Below are 21,644 nucleotides of genomic sequence, written 5' to 3'. Positions count from 1 at the left end.
AGGAGTGTACGTTTCAGGAGGTTCCTCTACTTTGTAATAGTGGAAGTACTTTGTTACAGCATTTGCTGCTGGAAAATGTATCCATGAATAGTATACCTCTGTCTGCCGATATTCGTGTGCCTCGATTACGAATATGACTGTGCCACCTCTAGGTGTCAGTCCATTTTCTATAAGTTTTAAGGTTATAGATCTCCTTTTAATGACCGGAATGAGTGTTATATTCGGGTCTGCTGCTTGCATGGTAGCATCAGCATCTGCGAGTTCAGTTGCTAATCTAACTGCCTCTCTTTCATCATCACTCTCTGCCATTTTACAGACAGGATGGTATTATGTTTGTTTGCAGATCAGGTTTCTTTATGGAAACAGAGATTAGATGCACAATATTTTGGGACTGTTTTTATCCTTCAACGTTGACTATACCAAGAACCATACATAGGAGTTCCCTCCTGCGAGGTTTTGGAGGATATTACCTTTCACCCACTCCAGACGTCTTTGGAGTATAATGGAAAAAGGGGTCTGAGTGAGAAAGCACGACTGAGTTACTCTAAATGTCTTACGTTAGTTTTATCGCCCTTTCCAAACGCGTTGGGCGCCATGTAGTGTAGCTCCTATTTTCCCAATAGGCTCTGCGCATTGGAATAATACCTACAGCAGTAAGGCCTAGACCAGACGTTAACTAGGTCTACTACTGTCGATACTAGACTTAATTTTTGGGTTTGCCAGCGTAGCTCAGAGTTCGCTAGAAACTTTCTCGAATGTTCAGGAAAGAATTAACTCTCCTGATTAGACAAGAAGGGATTTAGTTTCTGACAACCATAGAACATGACAACTTTGCTCTCCCCTAATCAAGAGTCAATCTCGAGAGTCGTGTGAGCACAAGGCAATTATTTTACTCAGTCAGTACGTGCATTCTTAGTCTCATCAGATTGCAGAGAAAAGGAAGAGACGGGCGTGTTCAATAAAAAGATGTTATTTATTGATCAGTCTCTTTTCTCGTACAAGAGAAATGGATCGATATTATTGCAATACTTATAGTTAAGTAAAGTGCATACATTAAAAGCAATAGTATAAAATAATACTGTAAAAACATTGATATGGTTTCTGAGCCATATGATGTTTAAAATGATTAAAATATATTTACATACACATATACATTTGACTAAACGTACTCAACTGGTGTTTCTAAATACGCCTACCCCGTGTACCTGACCTAAGTCTAATGCGTGGGCGGGAATAGAAAGTTACAGTTTAAGTTAAGTTTGTTTTTGCCAAGTGAATAACTAAAGAATTCTCTGTGAGGGGTTATTCAGTTCTGTACCTGGAAGTTAGGATGAATGAGGAATGGTATCTCTTTCTCTGCTCTCGATATTCCAGGCTGCCTGCGAGGGCTGCCCAGAAACGCCGGTGCTGGGTCTCTCGGCTTGAGATAGCAGCGCGTCTCTCAGCGCGTCAGGAAGGAGGGGCTGCGCCAGCGGGGTCTGCTTCTGCTCTCGGCTTCGGCAAGTATGGCTGCTCCGTCTTGTCACCACGCGTGTGTTTGCATAGGGCAAGATCGGCAATATTTATACCTTAAAGGTGCCGAGATTGACGTAAGGATGGACATAGATACGTCAATAAAGATGTCATACGACTTGCTCGTTAGCACATTCTTTTACTGAAGTTCTCTGTGAAATCAAAACAATGGCCGCACGGATTTTCCAGGTTGTCATAGGTTTGATTTGTTATGAGAACGTCGTATGCCTTATCAGGGGCTGGAGGAATGTCGCTTGTCTAATTAGATCTCAAGCGTTATGACCTAATCAGATAACACGTTCCTGTGCCGTAGTGTGACTGCGTCAGATAACGGTATCTGCATCATGGGGGATTTTCTTGCCTCATGGGCTGACTGTTAGTTAACTTGATAGTTAGTTTAACCAGAATAGGGTCAGGAATAGGGGGATCGATTCAGAACCTATAGGAATACATGACAGCTTCTTCTACCTCCCCGTCATCTTCAGATGAAACACCTAGTATGGGTATATTTTGGCCACTTGCCCTTTGGGATTGCTTTCCCTGATGTTTGCTAGGTGCGCAAACCATTCGATAGCGTGCCTTCTTTGAAGATGACCTATCTGGCCTCCGGTTCCATAGTTGGTACCAGTCTTACCACAGCTAACTCTAGTCTTACAAATGCAACAAACGGCTATGTTATCATACTTTGCATGGACACTAAAAAAGTTCCAAACTGGGGACTGGAAACTTCTGGTTTTGCCGCACGAGATGATACTGCCAATGCCAGATGAAGCAGTGGTGGATGAGCCTTGCAGACATCTACTGGGTTGTGCAATTATTGCAGCAACCCTACTTGAGGGAGTCGAGCTGGATGGAGTCCCCCTCTGGGGAGAAAATATGGGAGCTGTAGGTTTTGTTGAACTTGTTGTACTACTTGACTGCGTTGGTGGTGCTACCAGTGCCACGTCACCAGGGTCACGCTCAGCATGACGTCGGGATAGGGTATAAATGTCTGTCTGCTGCATGGCCGGTGTGGCTGGAATGACGTGTGTGATGACTAGGTCATTGCTGTCATCCTGTTCAACAACATCAGAATGCACCACTTCATCAAGTCCGACATTCGGATCCATAAGTATGAGCTTTCCGGGGCCCTTCCTTTTCACATTTGATACCTTTCGCAGCTCATGGTGTGCCTCCCTCTCAGACGTCGGAGATGGTTGCCAATCTAGATCCAGATCATCATCTGATGGAGCGGGGCTTGAAGAAGAACTTCTACACACACTTCTTGATCTTTTCCTTGGTGGGGAGCTGGGAGAAAATAAATCATCAGGAGGAATGCCTTCGTCTTCCTGACATGATACCCCGGCTCCAAAGTCAATTTCCTCCTGTGCCCCTACTTCTGGAAGAACAACCATTGTGGGCACTTGCACCGCTCCATGCACCGCTACATGGGCCTCTTCACTGACCTCTACTTGCAACTCTCCATGGACCTCTCCTTCTCGGCCTTCTCCTTCTCTGCCTTCTCCTTCTCGGCCTTCTCCTTCTCGGCCTTCTCCTTCTCGGCCTTCTCCTTCTCGGCCTTCTCCTTCTCGGCCAGCTCCTTCTCGGCCAGCTCCTTCTCGGACAGCTCCTTCTCGGACAGCTCCTTGCGCATGTACTTGTGCTTGTACTAGTAGCCCATGCAGTTGTTGTTGCGGCTTTGGTTGTTGAATAGTACTTGTGAGATGAGTTACAACCTGTGTTGATGGTGTGCTGCTACTTTCTTGCGATGAGCCAACATCACTGGTCGTTGGTGATTGAACCACTAAACAGGCTACCTGTGCAGCACTCATGGTGGGCCTTTGTTTGTTCCACAAAAATGTAGTGGTCGAGCCACCAGTCTCCTTGGTAAGTGGTGCCACTTGCTTCTTCTTCTCCTTAGTAGAGACATTTTTCTTGCAAGAGGAGCTACGGGCACCTCTTTTTGGAGCCATCTTCTTCAGATGTCGGAACAACAGGCCGCAGCAGGACTTCTTCCTGGCACTGATGCTCAACGATGATGCGGAGTTATTGACTTTGTGCACCTAAAAGCAAACGAAGACAGAGGAACATCAGTAAATATATGTTGCATATGTAGCGATTCAATAAATAGTTTGCAAGTAGGCATTTATGAATACACACATGCACACCACACAATATGGAAATTTCAAAATTAGGATTTGCTAAATTTTTGGGAAACAGGAGGAAACAGGAATTTAACATTGATCCAAGAGAGCACACACAGAGAGGGTTATAGTTTCATGTACCACTGACTCCCCCTGGGCTAAATGGGTGAAAGCAAGGCAAAATGGGTGCAGGCCTATGGCACAAAGCTCACTGCCTGCCTTCAAAATGGCCACTTGACCCCCATCCACATGGCCAGAACCATGCCTCAAAATGGCCCCCACCAACATAGCCAGCCCCCAACCCCTACTCCTAAAAGTCAAAAAACACAACACCAATCAAATCACCACAATCCAATGCCATCCATCAAGTTTCAGAAGGTTTAGGCTGCCTGTTGGTGGTTTTCTGGTGCAGAATTGCAATGTTTGCAATTTCGCGAGTGCGAGATTGTTGCTTCACGACGCGAACGTGGCGAAAAACCAGCAAAATCCGTGAACAGACGTATTCTGGCCTGGGCCTCCTGGGCATGATAAAATCACAGCACACTGGGTGCAGGCCTATGGCACAAAGCACACAAACTGGCTTAAAAATGGCCCCTAGACCCCCACCCACACGGGACCAGGCAATAAAATGGCCCCCACCCACATAGCAAGCCCCCAACACCACCCCAAAAAGTCGTAAAACACACAAAAATCACAACAATCCAATGCCATCCATGCCCTGGCCAGAATAATGTTAAAATTAAAAAAAAACAGTTGTATCATGCATGCACCCATAACTAAGCCTGGTAGTTTTCAATTCATGTGCAGAATTGTAATTTTTTTACAATTTTGCGAGTGGGAGATTGTTGCTGCGCGGGACGCGAGCAGTGCGAACACAGGCACATTTTTTTTTATAAAATCCGATTTTCGGGTAATCCGCGGGAGTTCGAGGCCCCCTGGGCATAATGAAAGCAATCAGAGCAGACTGGGTGGGCATAGGGCACAAAGCACACTGCCTGACTTCAAAATGGCCGCTTGACCCCATCCACATGGCCAGGACCTGCAGGACCATGCCTCAAAATGGCCTCCCACACATAGCCAGCCCCCAAACCCACCCCAAAAAGTCGAAAAACACACACAAAAATCACCACAAACAAACAACATCAACTTATCAACTTACTTGTAAATCAAATTTCTAATCAAAAAGTAATCCAAAAGGCCTCAAAGCCAAATCTCCAGCAGCATCCACAAAAAGCAATCCTTCCCAGTCAAGATCGAATTCAAAGTGGCCAGGAAATGGACTAAGCAATGGGAGGAGCTTGCTGGACAGGAAGAGGAAGTTGGAGACTGGGTCACTTCCTTCACCCCTCCCCAATTGTAATTTTTGTAATTTCGCGAGTGCGAGATTGTTGCTGCCCGCGCCGCGGCCCGCGAGCAGTGCGAACACAAGCAAAAAATCCGCCGCGCGCGGATTTGCGTATTTTCGCCACATCCGCGAGAGTTCGCGGATTGCGGATTTACCGAAAATCCGAAAAATCTGCGAGCGGAACGGATTTTGCGCCCATGCTTACAATTAAACCACAGTGACCTCTGTGCAATAACTCAGGGAGACAGCAAGGCAAGCTATGCATAGGCAGAGGCATGATAGGAAGTGTCTGAAGTTAATCAGTGATCAGCCACACATCTGTCTCAACTTACTTGACATGTGTATATCATAAGCACAACTCACACGGCTCATTGTCAAACTCCCAGACTGTCAAACACAAGTTGGATCCTTCACACATACCCCTCCTCCACCCACCTCACACCTGCACCACTCAACACCAGTTTCAAACACACAGAATGGTGCAAATAATGTCCTGTGAGTACACTGACAAACAATTACACTGCCTGCGGTGCATCCACAAACATCATACACACACTCAGGGATGCCTGAAACAATGCTGGCACAAAAACAATAGCCAAACACAAACCTAAAAAACAACATACACAGAAGTTCAACAAGCCCACATATGGCCAGCCAAACAGTGTAAAGGCAATTGGAATCCAGACAGAATAGGAGTCACTCAGGACCAATGCACAGACACCGTACCCCAACGCAATCAAGAAGTGCATCATCTCAAAACAATCATGGACACAAACTGGGATCAATAGGAAATAACGTAACACAGACAGACATGCCACACCACCCATAAAGTCTACATGGTGTCATAGTGTACCACATGCATGCACATGCACAATCCTAACAAGTGACAGGTAAAAATTAGGAGGACAAATCACCAATGTGCACTCAAAACAAGCTCAGGAACAAGTATCCACTGTGCTGCATGTGACAGACACACAAGTAATGCACACTACACCTGCAACACACAACGGAATGTATCACAATGCACAAACAACTCATGGTGCAGAGCAGGAATATCGACTGGAAAATATTGTGGAACAAAAATATCGCCACAAATATATCGTTTTGAAGAAATATCGACCACAAAAATATAGATGACAAGAATATCGACTGACAGGTAAGCAATATTGATTACAAAAATATTGTTGTAATAAATATCGTTTACAAAAATATAGTTTACTAAAATATCGATTTTTTTATTAATGTTATGTATTTTAGTGTTTTAATAAGAATTGTTTGTTATTTTATTATATGTTTTAGAATGTTTCTACTTGTTAATTTAGTTTAAGTTTAATTTTACGTTATTAGTTCCGTAGCGGATTGTGGGTTTATAGGAGAATAGGGTGGGAAGTAATTTAATTATGTAAAATTAATTTATTAATTAATGTGTTCATTTATTAATTATTTATAGTATAATATTTAGTTGTTAATTAATTTCAATTAGTTTTAAGCATGTTAATTGTTTCATTTCATTTAGGTGTGCTTTGTGGTGTTTATATATGTAAATGGTGTGAAGGGTGATAAGTAATTATTTTTTTATTGATTAATTATTGAATAGTTTAACATTAATTTCTATTAATTGTTTAGTAATTATTAATTGTAATTATGTAATTAATTTTAGGTGTGTGTTGTGGTGTATATATGTGTAACTGGTGTGAAAGCTGCTAAGTAATTAATTGGTTAATTAATAAATATTAAGAAATAATTTAAATAATTAATTAGTAATTATTAATTGTAATTGTGTAATTAATTTTAGGTTTGTGTTGTGGTGTATATATGTGTAAATGGTGTGAAAGCTGGTAAGTAATTAATTATTTAATTAATAAATAATAGAACATTAATTGTAAATAATTAATTGGCAATTATTAATTGTAATTGTGTAATTAATTTTAGGTATGTGTTGTGGTGTTTATTTGTGTAAATGGTGTGAAAGCTGGTAAGTAATTAATTGTTTAATTGATTAATAATAATACATAAATTTCCATTAATTTATTAGTAAATATTAAATCTAATTGTGTAATTAATTTGAAGTATTTGTATCTGTTAATAATAATATATTTTTATTTGTATAGTAATTATGTTAAAATTAGAAATTAAATGTATTGACAATGTTCATATTTTTATTTGTTATTGTTTTGGGATCCTGTGCTTTTCCTACTGTTGCACTCACTGGAGTGGGAATAGTAATTTTTACCCCTCCGCTATCCTGCGTTTTCCCTACTGTTGCACTCATTGAAGTGGGAATAGTAATTTTTACCCCTACGCTATCCAGCGCGTTCCCTACTGTTGCTCTCACTGGATTGGGAATAGTAAATTTTACCCCTCCGCTATCTAGCGCTTTCCTTACTGTTGCACTCACTTGAGTGGGAATAGTAATTTTTACCCCTACGCTACCCAGCGCTTTCCCTACTATTGCACTCACTGGAGTGGTAATAGAATTGTCACCCCTACGCTATCCAGCGCTTTCCCTACTGTTGCACTCACTGGAGTGGGAATAGTAATTTTTACCCCTACGCTATCCAGCGCTTTCCCTACTGTTGCACTCTCTGGAGTGGGAATAGTAAATTTTACCCCTACGCTATCCGGCATTTTCCCTACTGTTGCACTCACTGGAGTGGGAATAGGATTTTTTACCCCGACGCTATCCAGTGCTTTCCCTACTGTTGCACTCACTGGAGTGGAAATAGGATTTTTTTCCCTCCCGCTATCTAATGTTTTAACTATTAATGTTTTTATTTTGTTATTTAGGGGTCGATTCCGATTCGGGAAAAAATGCTCCGAATAGCTGTACGGAGCGTTTTTCCCATACGAATCGTACCCTGCAACGTCCCACGTACGTACGAAGAAGTACGATTCGTACCAGGAGCTGGACTCTGTACGAATCGTACAGAGACCGTACAAATCAAATCCCCATACAAACCTCCCTCGGAACCCGATGTACGTGACATCTGTATGGTTTGCGGCTGGATTTTCCAACCCAGCAAGTACGATTAGTGTCGGGTACGCACCGTACAACGCTTTTTCTACGGGAGCCGAAGACATCCGGAGAAGCAGAGTTCGCCTCGAAACAGGTACGGAACGCCCCCCGGGTACGGTCCGTACACCCCATGATCGCAGGTGTACGGTACTTACCCCTGCGATCATGGGGTGTATGCACCGTACCCCGCAATCATAGGGTGTACGCACCGTTGGCCATGTTCGCTGGGTGTATTGTGCGTACACCCTGTATTCGCGGGGTACGGTGCGTACACCCCATGATCGCAGGGATACGCACCGTACCCCCGCGATCATGGGGTGGACGGACCTTACGGTGTGTATGTGATTGTGTGCTTTTCCGTACGAATCGCCCTTACCTGACGTGGACTGTACGAATCGCGTCCTCATACCCCGGTCCGGATCGTACTCGTCGGGTCGTACGGCATGTTTACGATTCATACGGACAGGGCTCCGGATACGAATCGTACGGACGTTTATTTTCTCGAATCGGAATCGACCCCTAAATGCATGTTTTCTTTTTTTTAATAGTTTAATGTGTTAATTAAATATAGAATATATTAAATATTTTTATTTATTTGTAATTATTTAAATATGTTTTTATTTTATTTTTATATAATTAATAAAAAAAATTAAATAAAGATAAAGGTTATTAAAATGTATTGAAGTGAATATATGTATATGTACACTTTTTTGTGTTTATATTAATTAAATTTAGTTTATTTGTTATAATTAGTTAAAATATATATTAAAATTAATTAAATTTGTTAATAATAATAATATTTAATTAATTTAATAGAACATCACAAACAGAACATCAGTCAGCTGAAAAAGCCAACACAGAATAAACACTGCATACATCCACAACAAAAACACAACAGATGCACATGCCAATACATCACATTGCAGACTCAGCTGGACATCAGGAGATGCACACCAGGCAAGTACGACGCAACATACACTCACAGCACTGCATGCAGAACAAGAAGTGTGTGCACAACAACCAAATAAGTAGCACAGATATCTCAGTGCCACAACATGTACTCCCACAACACAAATCAGCACAGCACACCGACAACAGCACACTCAGGAAGGGTAGCAGTACCTCAGCAAGCACACATACAGCTAACCCAACACCCACTGATGCTCAACCCAGGGACACACAGGTGCAAACAAAATGACCAGACGCCTGTGCAGCGCAAACAGTTGCAGTGCACATGAGCTACCATGACTGCAAACAGTACAAGACAATCACACATAACTAATTGGGAAACTGTCATGAGTGGCACATTGGTCCTTTGCACAGATCAGCACCACAAAGCACAGTGTAACAAATGAAGAGATCGGGAGGCACACACACTGCAAACCCAAGGGGATAGGTGACATGAGAGTGAAGTGGTGTGTACGTCAGTAGTGGACAGGTCGGCAGTGTACTATACACAAATACATGGAGGAGTCACTCACTATGGTAGGCATCAGAAGCAAAGCTAGGGGATGGTATAACTTCACATTCCACCTACCATACTGGAGCCAAAAATGGGTCAAGTGCCAGCAATGCATGAGAAAACTCACCCACTATGTCAGTGTGGCTGAGCAGGTCTGCACAGTGAGCACAAACAGCAACAAGACATATGGCTGATTAACAAAATACAACACAGACTTGGCTGTCACACACTCTGCATACTCACAACTGGCAGCAACAAAAAGCAGATGTCCTCCAGGAGTGCAAGGAAACACCAACACACTGCACAGTGCACAACCTACAACTACCACGTGTGCACATAATCACAAGCACAGCGCTGGCAAATCAAACTAACAGGCACTCAGCTCCTGGGTGACACATGTGTGCAGTTGTCATTGCAGGAGCACACACACATCAACACTACTGCCAAAGTCACCCCTTCACACTGTACACTTCATGACCACTCAAGTGCACACATTCCAATGTACCCATGTGACTAGGAAGACAGGCCATCACAAGATGACCATACATCAACTCTGCAGTTCACACATCAAGAATGATCACACAGATATGATGGACCCTGGCCAGCCTGCCTGTATTCCCGGTGATAGAATCCCCCTCTGTGCTGGCTGTGCATCCAAACATGACGTGTACAATTTAGCAAACCTGACCATAGAATGATTAGGATGATAGTAGGTCATCACGAACAACCATCATTGCACTCCCCAAGCCTCAGAGTCAAGAAGAACGGAAGTGCCTGTCACTTCTGCCAAACTCTGAAAAAGTGAAAAAGCCATTGTCAATGTTAGAACTTGCATACAGAGCATGTATCACATTAAACCATACCCATACAGAAAACCATTTATTTAGCAAAGACACTGACAAAGCAGACAACAGGAGTAACTGTCTTTATTACATATTACACAGATAGGCATTAAAAGTAAACAGGAGCAAGGCCAGTGGCCAGTCCACAGTTCAAATTAGGCACATGTGTGCATGAGAAGCTGCACAGGGAATTGGCATCAACAGTGATGAACAGCAAGGCCATTGGCCAGTACAAAGTGCAAAGTAGGTACATGAGAAGCTGCACAGGGAAAGGGCATCAACAGTGATGAACGGCAAGGCCATAGGCCAGTAAAAAGTGCCAAGTAGGTACATGAGAAGCTGAACATGGAATGGGCATCATTAATGATGAACAGCAAGGCCATTGGCCAAAACAAAGTGCAAAGTTGGTACATGGGAACCTGCACAGGGAATGGGCATCAACAGTGATCAACAGCAAGGCCATTGGCCAGTACAAAGTGCAAAGTAGGTACACGAGAACCTGCACAGGAAATGGGCATCCACAGGGATGAACAGCAAGGCCATTCGCCATTCCACAGTTCAAAGTAGGCACATGTGTGCATGAGAAGCTGCACAGGGATTGGGCATCAACAGGGATGAACAGCAAGGCCAGTGGCCAGTCCACAGTTCAAAGTAGGTGCATAAGAAGCTGCACAGGGAATGGGTGAGACTGTACACTGCCATGGTCAGGAACACAACTAAAGGGATAACAATGGGCAGTCTAGGTACCGCTGTGGGAAAGACAGGTGTGTGAGGGGGAATTTGACTCAGGCTTGGCTGTCAGTCAGACTGGGAGGTGGCTGAGTGTCAAGGCCAGTTGGAGGACTGGACCTGGGAGAGAGAGGACCAGTTGTAGTAGAGGCATCAGTGGCTTTGGGAGCTGGAGGGCTACTTGGACTGGGTGGTCTGGTGGCACATGGAGGTGGAGTCATGCTGCCGTGAGACACAGTGTAGGAGGGAGAATGTGGAGGGGTGCCTTTCCACTTCTTGGGGACTCAGTAAGGAATTATTGTCTTGGGTGGAGTGAGAATTGGGGCGGGCACAACAGACTCAATCTCTACCACAGGTGCATCAGGTGCAGGTGGTGGCCCTCCCTATGGGGATCTGCTGGTTTGGATGGTATGAATGGCCTGGCCTTGCCTTTTCCCCTCCATCCCCTGTTGACCAGGTGAACCCCCTACAGTGCCCTCCTTTACCAGCTTCACAGGGGTGTGAATGGGAGTTGAGGTTGTGGGTAAATCTGCCTTAGAGAGCTTTTTCTGCAGACTCTTAGCAGGCATCAGCTTCACAGGAGGCACGGCAACTGTCTGCTTGTCTTTGGGAGACGCTTTTGAGATGGGAGTGCCCTTGGATGGGGATTCTTTTGAGACATGTGAGCCTGAGGCTTGCTTCTTGACTTGATGCCCCTGAGTGTCACCTGAAGGGCTTTTGCCTTTTCGCTCTGGGGTGACTTTGGTTCATTTGGGGGATGGTGTCTGCGCTTTGGCCCACTTGGGGTGGTGCTTTTGTGTGCTGTGTGTGATGTACCTTGAGCTTGAGGGACAGTCCTGTGTAGCCCACCCACATCTGAATGAATGCCCTCCATGAAGGCACCTACCTGTGCCAAATTCTTGTCATGGTCTAGGAAGGCATTCAGGAGAGTTGTCTGACCCACATACATCTGGTGCAAAAGGTCCACCACCTCAACACTGAGGGCATCAGGGGAGACAGGGGCAGGGGCAGCAGTGCCTGGGGGAAGGACATTCTTCCCTTCTTCCTGTTGCGAGCACGTGCAGCACTAGTGGAAGTAGCTAGGAGAGCGGGCACTGGACGATTTGTGGTGAAGGAGGAGGAAGATTTCCCCCTCCCTGTGCCCGCCAACATAGAGGAGTCACTGCTGGCATCAGATGACGTTGGGTTTGGTGCCTCAGGCTGTGATTCCTCAAGTAAACTCCGGTCACTCTCCGAGGCGCTGGTCACATCAGTGTCAGTGTGCTCAAGTGTATTAGTTGTACCTGATGCCTCACCGCTGGTGTCCGTCCCTTGTCCTTCTGAGCCCTCGGCAGATGCTGCAAGAGACAGAGACATAGGTTCAGTTTAGTGCCATTCACACAAACATCATATGCAAGCAAAGCACAAAACAAGATGATGATACACCTATGTTGCACACCACCCTGTGCAGTCAGATTGTGCAAGCTTAATTCCAAAGTAAAAAATTGCATGGTATCATGAACACGTGGCAAAATTGACTCATGTGATGTCCACACAGCCAAATAGCTTGCCCGTGCCTCCCTGTAACCAGACATACAGATCCCTCTGAGCCTACATAGGTCTCCATGGCTGAAAAAGATGTACCTCCTAACATGTTGTCATAGTCACATATGGAGTCACCATAAGGGGACAACACAACTACAGACGCCTAAATAACAGTTCGCAATGGCCATGAGCTCATGCCATCCGACATGTCATACTGTGGGCAAGACTACATTTGCACATTGGTGTCAGATGTGTAGTTCTCACACTTTTGTGTGCACACATTGATGAAAGCACACTCAGATGAGGCACACTGCCATTCCCTGCCATGGGATGTCCCTGACTCGTATATAACAAAAGGAGGGGAGGAGGAGGATCGATTGTGATCCAGTAGGGCTGAGATTACCACTCAAGGAGGATGTGTGAAAGGTCCAGCCACAGTCGCAGCCCTGGACAATGTGGACAACAAAAAGGAGACTGGGCTGTTCCTAGAAGAACTGTGTGAAGATCGCAACCCAATAATAACAACTATAAATGAAAGGGAAAAGTACATTCATGAAGAAAACAACACATTTTGAAGAAATCTGATTGATTTAATAAAAATCGTATTAAAAAGCAGCCATAACATGTCCTGCTAACATGTACATAAAAATAATTAATGAAAAGGACAGATTAAACAATTTCAATATACTACATTCATATAAATTGACAAAAAATAAAAAGTAAGTGGCAGTGATTATAATTCGACGCGCATTTCGGCGTTACAAGAAACGCCTTCTTCAGGAGCCACAATTTCCGTCCGATGGATATTTGTAGGCTGCTTATGACAGCGTTACGGTGTTTCAATGGCCGGGTTCCAACCACCCTTTGCAGTTAATAATTCACTCGAAAAGATTCTGATTCAATAAAATAAATGGTACTGCGTCTGTGTTAAGTTGAGCGATGCAAACAATAGCAGCTTGCGTCCTACAGTCATTAGGGTTGGTACCGCCTCCTCCTGATGCGAGCTTGTTTCTATATGCGGGACCAAAGCACTACCCGTTTTAATCGTTAACTTTATCTGTTACGGTATTCTAACGGTTCAATGACCGATTGCCATGTTCCCTTCGTGGTTAAAAAAAGGGAGAGAATCCGCTTCAGTCGGAATCGTATAATCCGGTCGGGTAATGCGGGAAAATTCGTCCGGGTGCTGCAAAAGATGGCTGCTCGCGACCCGCCGACGGTAGAGATATTAACATTGCTGTTCCTAGAAGAAGAAAGGGACGGTCACTAAGGTGCACTAAGGTGCAAGGGGTAGTGCTCAAAAGAGAGCTAACCCTGGGTATCCATTGTGTTGGATATAATGGCCTCACACACCCTTGCGAGTGTCATGCTTCATCATAGGCAATGCTCCTCATTGGGTAGGCGGTGCAATACCCAATGGGCACACCTCAAAGAGGGGTTCTTTATCAGAGATCTTTTATCCAACTGCCTATGGGTGAAGTGTGGGTGAGGGGCCAGAACAGAGTAGGTGGTGTGGGTGAGGATAAAATGAGGCACAAGGTACCGGAAATTTTTTTATTCGGGTGGTCCTCTGCCGCAAATAAAATCAAGAAAAGTCTGTATTCGCTGGAACTTAAGTTTCCAGAAGCAATACAGTACTAGGATGTGAAGGGTGTGTCCCCGACCAATGCAGCCGATGCCATAAGGCTACAACTCTAAGTGCAACGTCAAGGGCATTACATCAATTACATGAGAAAGTTCATGTAGCGAAAATGGATGACAGCTGCACCCACCACAGAGGCCACTTACAAGCCATTGCAACACACTAGCAACATCGCAGAGCTCAGCACTGGCTCAAGCTTGGAATACATGCAGTCACTCACAACCAAAGTCACCCTTCCCAGAATACTCACCCCCCCCCAGCTTGCTTCTAATGGTCCTTCAAATGTACATCCAGCTCTAGCTGCGTCACTGCCAAGATGCGTGCTGTTAGTGGTGCCATGCTCCGGTGCGCTAACCTGCCAGTCCAAGGGAGCAGCCCCAGTGTCATCTCTGCCACGTTTTTGCTCTGCTGGCAGATGTCATCTCACCTCTTGTGACAGTGTGTGTGCCGTCAGTTGGAGACACCCAGAGCCTTCACCTTGCGTGCAATGGCCCTCCATACGGCCTTCTGCTGGTGGACTTTGAGCTGCAGGCATGGGAGACAAGAGAATGAAATTTCAGTGACACTGGTTTATGTACCACTATCTCTCAGTACTAGAGCATGCACAAACTCAGCACAACTTCACAGATATGTTTAGCAGAGACAATACAGCGTGACAGGTAGTACATAAGCAAAGGATAATCATACAAAATGCATGCAGGTATGAGGATGGACACAGTACCTGTCCATCTCATACACATGCAGAATGCCAGCACAGAAAGCAATGTGAAGGAGGCCCACATCTGATATCCAGTATGTGGGTGAGCAAGACATACATTACATTGGAAATGATGTGTCGGGGCAGACTCACTGTGTCCAACACTGCACACCCCTCAAAGTCCTTGCCCTGTAAATGGCTCACTGTGTCATGGAGGTCACATTTAGGTACATGATCTTACAACCTCACACCCTTCGAACAAGGTCAGGCTTGTGCAAGCCACAGGCCTGAGATCGCTCTTTGATGGATAGGGTAGCAAACAACCCATATGTCTCACTCTGTCCATTCAGTGATGTGTCCTTGTCAAAATGGACAGTGACTGTGTAGACCAAGGGGGCTCACACTGAGGTTCAATGTGGGGCATCAGAAATGTCACATGCAGGGAAAATATGAGAGGGGAAAAAGTGCCTACACATGTGAATCAGTACACATAATTATGAAAATGGAAGGGGGCGTTTCAAAAGTACAACAATCTGCTGTGTCATAGGTGAATATCCACCAAGAGTGTCACAGTCTGGTATTTCAGTCTTGTGCATAATGCTGACATATCCATGGTGGCAATATTAGGTGAGACATACTTCCATCAGTAGCAAAAAACACAGTAGATGGACAGAATGTAGAACAATGTCATACATTCACCCCAGTACAAGGATCTGGGCCTAAATGGGTGCAGGCCTATGGCACAAAGCTCACTGCCTGCCTTCAAAATGGCCACTTGACCCCCATCCACATGGCCAGGACCATGCCTCAAAATGGCCCCCACCAACATAGCCAGCCCCCAACCCCTACTCCTAAAAGTCAAAAAACACAACACCAATCAAATCACCACAATCCAATGCCATCCATCAAGTTTCAGAAGGTTTAGGCTGCCTGTTGGTGGTTTTCTGGTGCAGAATTGCAATGTTTGCAATTTCGCGAGTGCGAGATTGTTGCTTCACGACGCGAACGTGGCGAAAAACCAGCAAAATCCCTGAACAGACGTATTCTGGCCTGGGCCTCCTGGGCATGATAAAATCACAGCACACTGGGTGCAGGCCTATGGCACAAAGCACACAAACTGGCTTAAAAATGGCCCCTAGACCCCCACCCACACGGGACCAGGCAATAAAATGGCCCCCACCCACATAGCAAGCCCCCAACACCACCCCAAAAAGTCGTAAAACACACAAAAATCACAACAATCCAATGCCATCCATGCCCTGGCCAGAATAATGTTAAAATTAAAAAAAACAGTTGTATCATGCATGCACCCATAACTAAGCCTGGTAGTTTTCAATTCATGTGCAGAATTGTAATTTTTTTTTCAATTTCGCGAGTGGGAGATTGTTGCTGAGCGGGACGCGAGCAGTGCGAACACAGGCACATTTTTTTTTATAAAATCCGATTTTCGGGTAATCCGCGGGAGTTCGAGGCCCCCTGGGCATAATGAAAGCAATCAGAGCAGACTGGGTGGGCATAGGGCACAAAGCACACTGCCTGACTTCAAAATGGCCGCTTGACCCCATCCACATGGCCAGGACCTGCAGGACCATGCCTCAAAATGGCCTCCCACACATAGCCAGCCCCCAAACCCACCCCAAAAAGTCGAAAAACACACACAAAAATCACCACAAACAAACAACATCAACTTATCAACTTACTTGTAAATCAAATTTCTAATCAAAAAGTAATCCAAAAGGCCTCAAAGCCAAATCTCCAGCAGCATCCACAAAAAGCAATCCTTCCAAGTCAAGATCGAATTCAAAGTGGCCAGGAAATGGACTAAGCAATGGGAGGAGCTTGCTGGACAGGAAGAGGAAGTTGGAGACTGGGTCACTTCCTTCACCCCTCCCCAATTGTAATTTTTGTAATTTCGCGAGTGCGAGATTGTTGCTGCCCGCGCCGCGGCCCGCGAGCAGTGCGAACACAAGCAAAAAATCCGCCGCGCGCGGATTTGCGTATTTTCGCCACATCCGCGAGAGTTCGCGGATTGCGGATTTACCGAAAATCCGAAAAATCTGCGAGCGGAACGGATTTTGCGCCCATGCTTACAATTAAACCACAGTGACCTCTGTGCAATAACTCAGGGAGACAGCAAGGCAAGCTATGCATAGGCAGAGGCATGATAGGAAGTGTCTGAAGTTAATCAGTGATCAGCCACACATCTGTCTCAACTTACTTGACATGTGTATATCATAAGCACAACTCACACGGCTCATTGTCAAACTCCCAGACTGTCAAACACAAGTTGGATCCTTCACACATACCCCTCCTCCACCCACCTCACACCTGCACCACTCAACACCAGTTTCAAACACACAGAATGGTGCAAATAATGTCCTGTGAGTACACTGACAAACAATTACACTGCCTGCGGTGCATCCACAAACATCATACACACACTCAGGGATGCCTGAAACAATGCTGGCACAAAAACAATAGCCAAACACAAACCTAAAAAACAACATACACAGAAGTTCAACAAGCCCACATATGGCCAGCCAAACAGTGTAAAGGCAATTGGAATCCAGACAGAATAGGAGTCACTCAGGACCAATGCACAGACACCGTACCCCAACGCAATCAAGAAGTGCATCATCTCAAAACAATCATGGACACAAACTGGGATCAATAGGAAATAACGTAACACAGACAGACATGCCACACCACCCATAAAGTCTACATGGTGTCATAGTGTACCACATGCATGCACATGCACAATCCTAACAAGTGACAGGTAAAAATTAGGAGGACAAATCACCAATGTGCACTCAAAACAAGCTCAGGAACAAGAATCCACTGTGCTGCATGTGACAGACACACAAGTAATGCACACTACACCTGCAACACACAACGGAATGTATCACAATGCACAAACAACTCATGGTGCAGAGCAGGAATATCGACTGGAAAATATTGTGGAACAAAAATATCGCCACAAATATATCGTTTTGAAGAAATATCGACCACAAAAATATAGATGACAAGAATATCGACTGACAGGTAAGCAATATTGATTACAAAAATATTGTTGTAATAAATATCGTTTACAAAAATATAGTTTACTAAAATATCGATTTTTTTATTAATGTTATGTATTTTAGTGTTTTAATAAGAATTGTTTGTTATTTTATTATATGTTTTAGAATGTTTCTACTTGTTAATTTAGTTTAAGTTTAATTTTACGTTATTAGTTCCGTAGCGGATTGTGGGTTTATAGGAGAATAGGGTGGGAAGTAATTTAATTATGTAAAATTAATTTATTAATTAATGTGTTCATTTATTAATTATTTATAGTATAATATTTAGTTGTTAATTAATTTCAATTAGTTTTAAGCATGTTAATTGTTTCATTTCATTTAGGTGTGCTTTGTGGTGTTTATATATGTAAATGGTGTGAAGGGTGATAAGTAATTATTTTTTTATTGATTAATTATTGAATAGTTTAACATTAATTTCTATTAATTGTTTAGTAATTATTAATTGTAATTATGTAATTAATTTTAGGTGTGTGTTGTGGTGTATATATGTGTAACTGGTGTGAAAGCTGCTAAGTAATTAATTGGTTAATTAATAAATATTAAGAAATAATTTAAAGAATTAATTAGTAATTATTAATTGTAATTGTGTAATTAATTTTAGGTTTGTGTTGTGGTGTATATATGTGTAAATGGTGTGAAAGCTGGTAAGTAATTAATTATTTAATTAATAAATAATAGAACATTAATTGTAAATAATTAATTGGCAATTATTAATTTTAATTGTGTAATTAATTTTAGGTATGTGTTGTGGTGTTTATTTGTGTAAATGGTGTGAAAGCTGGTAAGTAATTAATTGTTTAATTGATTAATAATAATACATAAATTTCCATTAATTTATTAGTAAATATTAAATCTAATTGTGTAATTAATTTGAAGTATTTTTATCTGTTAATAATAATATATTTTTATTTGTATAGTAATTATGTTAAAATTAGAAATTAAATGTATTGACAATGTTCATATTTTTATTTGTTATTGTTTTGGGATCCTGTGCTTTTCCTACTGTTGCACTCACTGGAGTGGGAATAGTAATTTTTACCCCTCCGCTATCCTGCGTTTTCCCTACTGTTGCACTCATTGAAGTGGGAATAGTAATTTTTACCCCTACGCTATCCAGCGCGTTCCCTACTGTTGCTCTCACTGGATTGGGAATAGTAAATTTTACCCCTCCGCTATCTAGCGCTTTCCTTACTGTTGCACTCACTTGAGTGGGAATAGTAATTTTTACCCCTACGCTACCCAGCGCTTTCCCTACTATTGCACTCACTGGAGTGGTAATAGAATTGTTACCCCTACGCTATCCAGCGCTTTCCCTACTGTTGCACTCACTGGAGTGGGAATAGTAATTTTTACCCCTACGCTATCCAGCGCTTTCCCTACTGTTGCACTCTCTGGAGTGGGAATAGTAAATTTTACCCCTACGCTATCCGGCATTTTCCCTACTGTTGCACTCACTGGAGTGGGAATAGGATTTTTTACCCCGACGCTATCCAGTGCTTTCCCTACTGTTGCACTCACTGGAGTGGAAATAGGAATTTTTTCCCTCCCGCTATCTAATGTTTTAACTATTAATGTTTTTATTTTGTTATTTAGGGGTCGATTCCGATTCGGGAAAAAATGCTCCGAATAGCTGTACGGAGCGTTTTTCCCATACGAATCGTACCCTGCAACGTCCCACGTACGTACGAAGAAGTACGATTCGTACCAGGAGCTGGACTCTGTACGAATCGTACAGAGACCGTACGAATCAAATCCCCATACAAACCTCCCTCGGAACCCGATGTACGTGACATCTGTATGGTTTGCGGCTGGATTTTCCAACCCAGCAAGTACGATTAGTGTCGGGTACGCACCGTACAACGCTTTTTCTACGGGAGCCGAAGACATCCGGAGAAGCAGAGTTCGCCTCGAAACAGGTACGGAACGCCCCCGGGTACGGTCCGTACACCCCATGATCGCAGGTGTACGGTACGTACCCCTGCGATCATGGGGTGTATGCACCGTACCCCGCAATCATAGGGTGTACGCACCGTTGGCCATGTTCGCTGGGTGTATTGTGCGTACACCCTGTACTTGCGGGGTACGGTGCGTACACCCCATGATCGCAGGGATACGCACCGTACCCCCGCGATCATGGGGTGGACGGACCTTACGGTGTGTATGTGATTGTGTGCTTTTCCGTACGAATCGCCCTTACCTGACGTGGACTGTACGAATCGCGTCCTCATACCCCGGTCCGGATCGTACTCGTCGGGTCGTACGGCATGTTTACGATTCATACGGACAGGGCTCCGGATACGAATCGTACGGACGTTTATTTTCTCGAATCGGAATCGACCCCTAAATGCATGTTTTCTTTTTTTTAATAGTTTAATGTGTTAATTAAATATAGAATATATTAAATATTTTTATTTATTTGTAATTATTTAAATATGTTTTTATTTTATTTTTATATAATTAATAAAAAAAATTAAATAAAGATAAAGGTTATTAAAATGTATTGAAGTGAATATATGTATATGTACACTTTTTTGTGTTTATATTAATTAAATTTAGTTTATTTGTTATAATTAGTTAAAATATATATTAAAATTAATTAAATTTGTTAATAATAATAATATTTAATTAATTTAATAGAACCTCACAAACAGAACATCAGTCAGCTGAAAAAGCCAACACAGGATAAACACTGCATACATCCACAACAAAAACACAACAGATGCACATGCCAATACATCACATTGCAGACTCAGCTGGACATCAGGAGATGCACACCAGGCAAGTACGACGCAACATACACTCACAGCACTGCATGCAGAACAAGAAGTGTGTGCACAACAACCAAATAAGTAGCACAGATATCTCAGTGCCACAACATGTACTCCCACAACACAAATCAGCACAGCACACCGACAACAGCACACTCAGGAAGGGTAGCAGTACCTCAGCAAGCACACATACAGCTAACCCAACACCCACTGATGCTCAACCCAGGGACACACAGGTGCAAACAAAATGACCAGACGCCTGTGCAGCGCAAACAGTTGCAGTGCACATGAGCTACCATGACTGCAAACAGTACAAGACAATCACACATAACTAATTGGGAAACTGTCATGAGTGGCACATTGGTCCTTTGCACAGATCAGCACCACAAAGCACAGTGTAACAAATGAAGAGATCGGGATGCACACACACTGCAAACCCAAGGGGATAGGTGACATGAGAGTGAAGTGGTGTGTACGTCAGTAGTGGACAGGTCGGCAGTGTACTATACACAAATACATGGAGGAGTCACTCACTATGGTAGGCATCAGAAGCAAAGCTAGGGGATGGTATAACTTCACATTCCACCTACCATACTGGAGCCAAAAATGGGTCAAGTGCCAGCAATGCATGAGAAAACTCACCCACTATGTCAGTGTGGCTGAGCAGGTCTGCACAGTGAGCACAAACAGCAACAAGACATATGGCTGATTAACAAAATACAACACAGACTTGGCTGTCACACACTCTGCATACTCACAACTGGCAGCAACAAAAAGCAGATGTCCCCCAGGAGTGCAAGGAAACACCAACACACTGCACAGTGCACAACCTACAACTACCACGTGTGCACATAATCACAAGCACAGCGCTGGCAAATCAAACTAACAGGCACTCAGCTCCTGG

This window comes from Lissotriton helveticus, chromosome 1_1 (genome assembly GCF_964261635.1).
Source record: "Lissotriton helveticus chromosome 1_1, aLisHel1.1, whole genome shotgun sequence".
Lineage (NCBI taxonomy): Eukaryota > Metazoa > Chordata > Amphibia > Caudata > Salamandridae > Lissotriton > Lissotriton helveticus.
The sequence above is the reverse complement of the archived record's forward strand: the minus strand, read 5'-3'. Positions refer to the sequence as shown.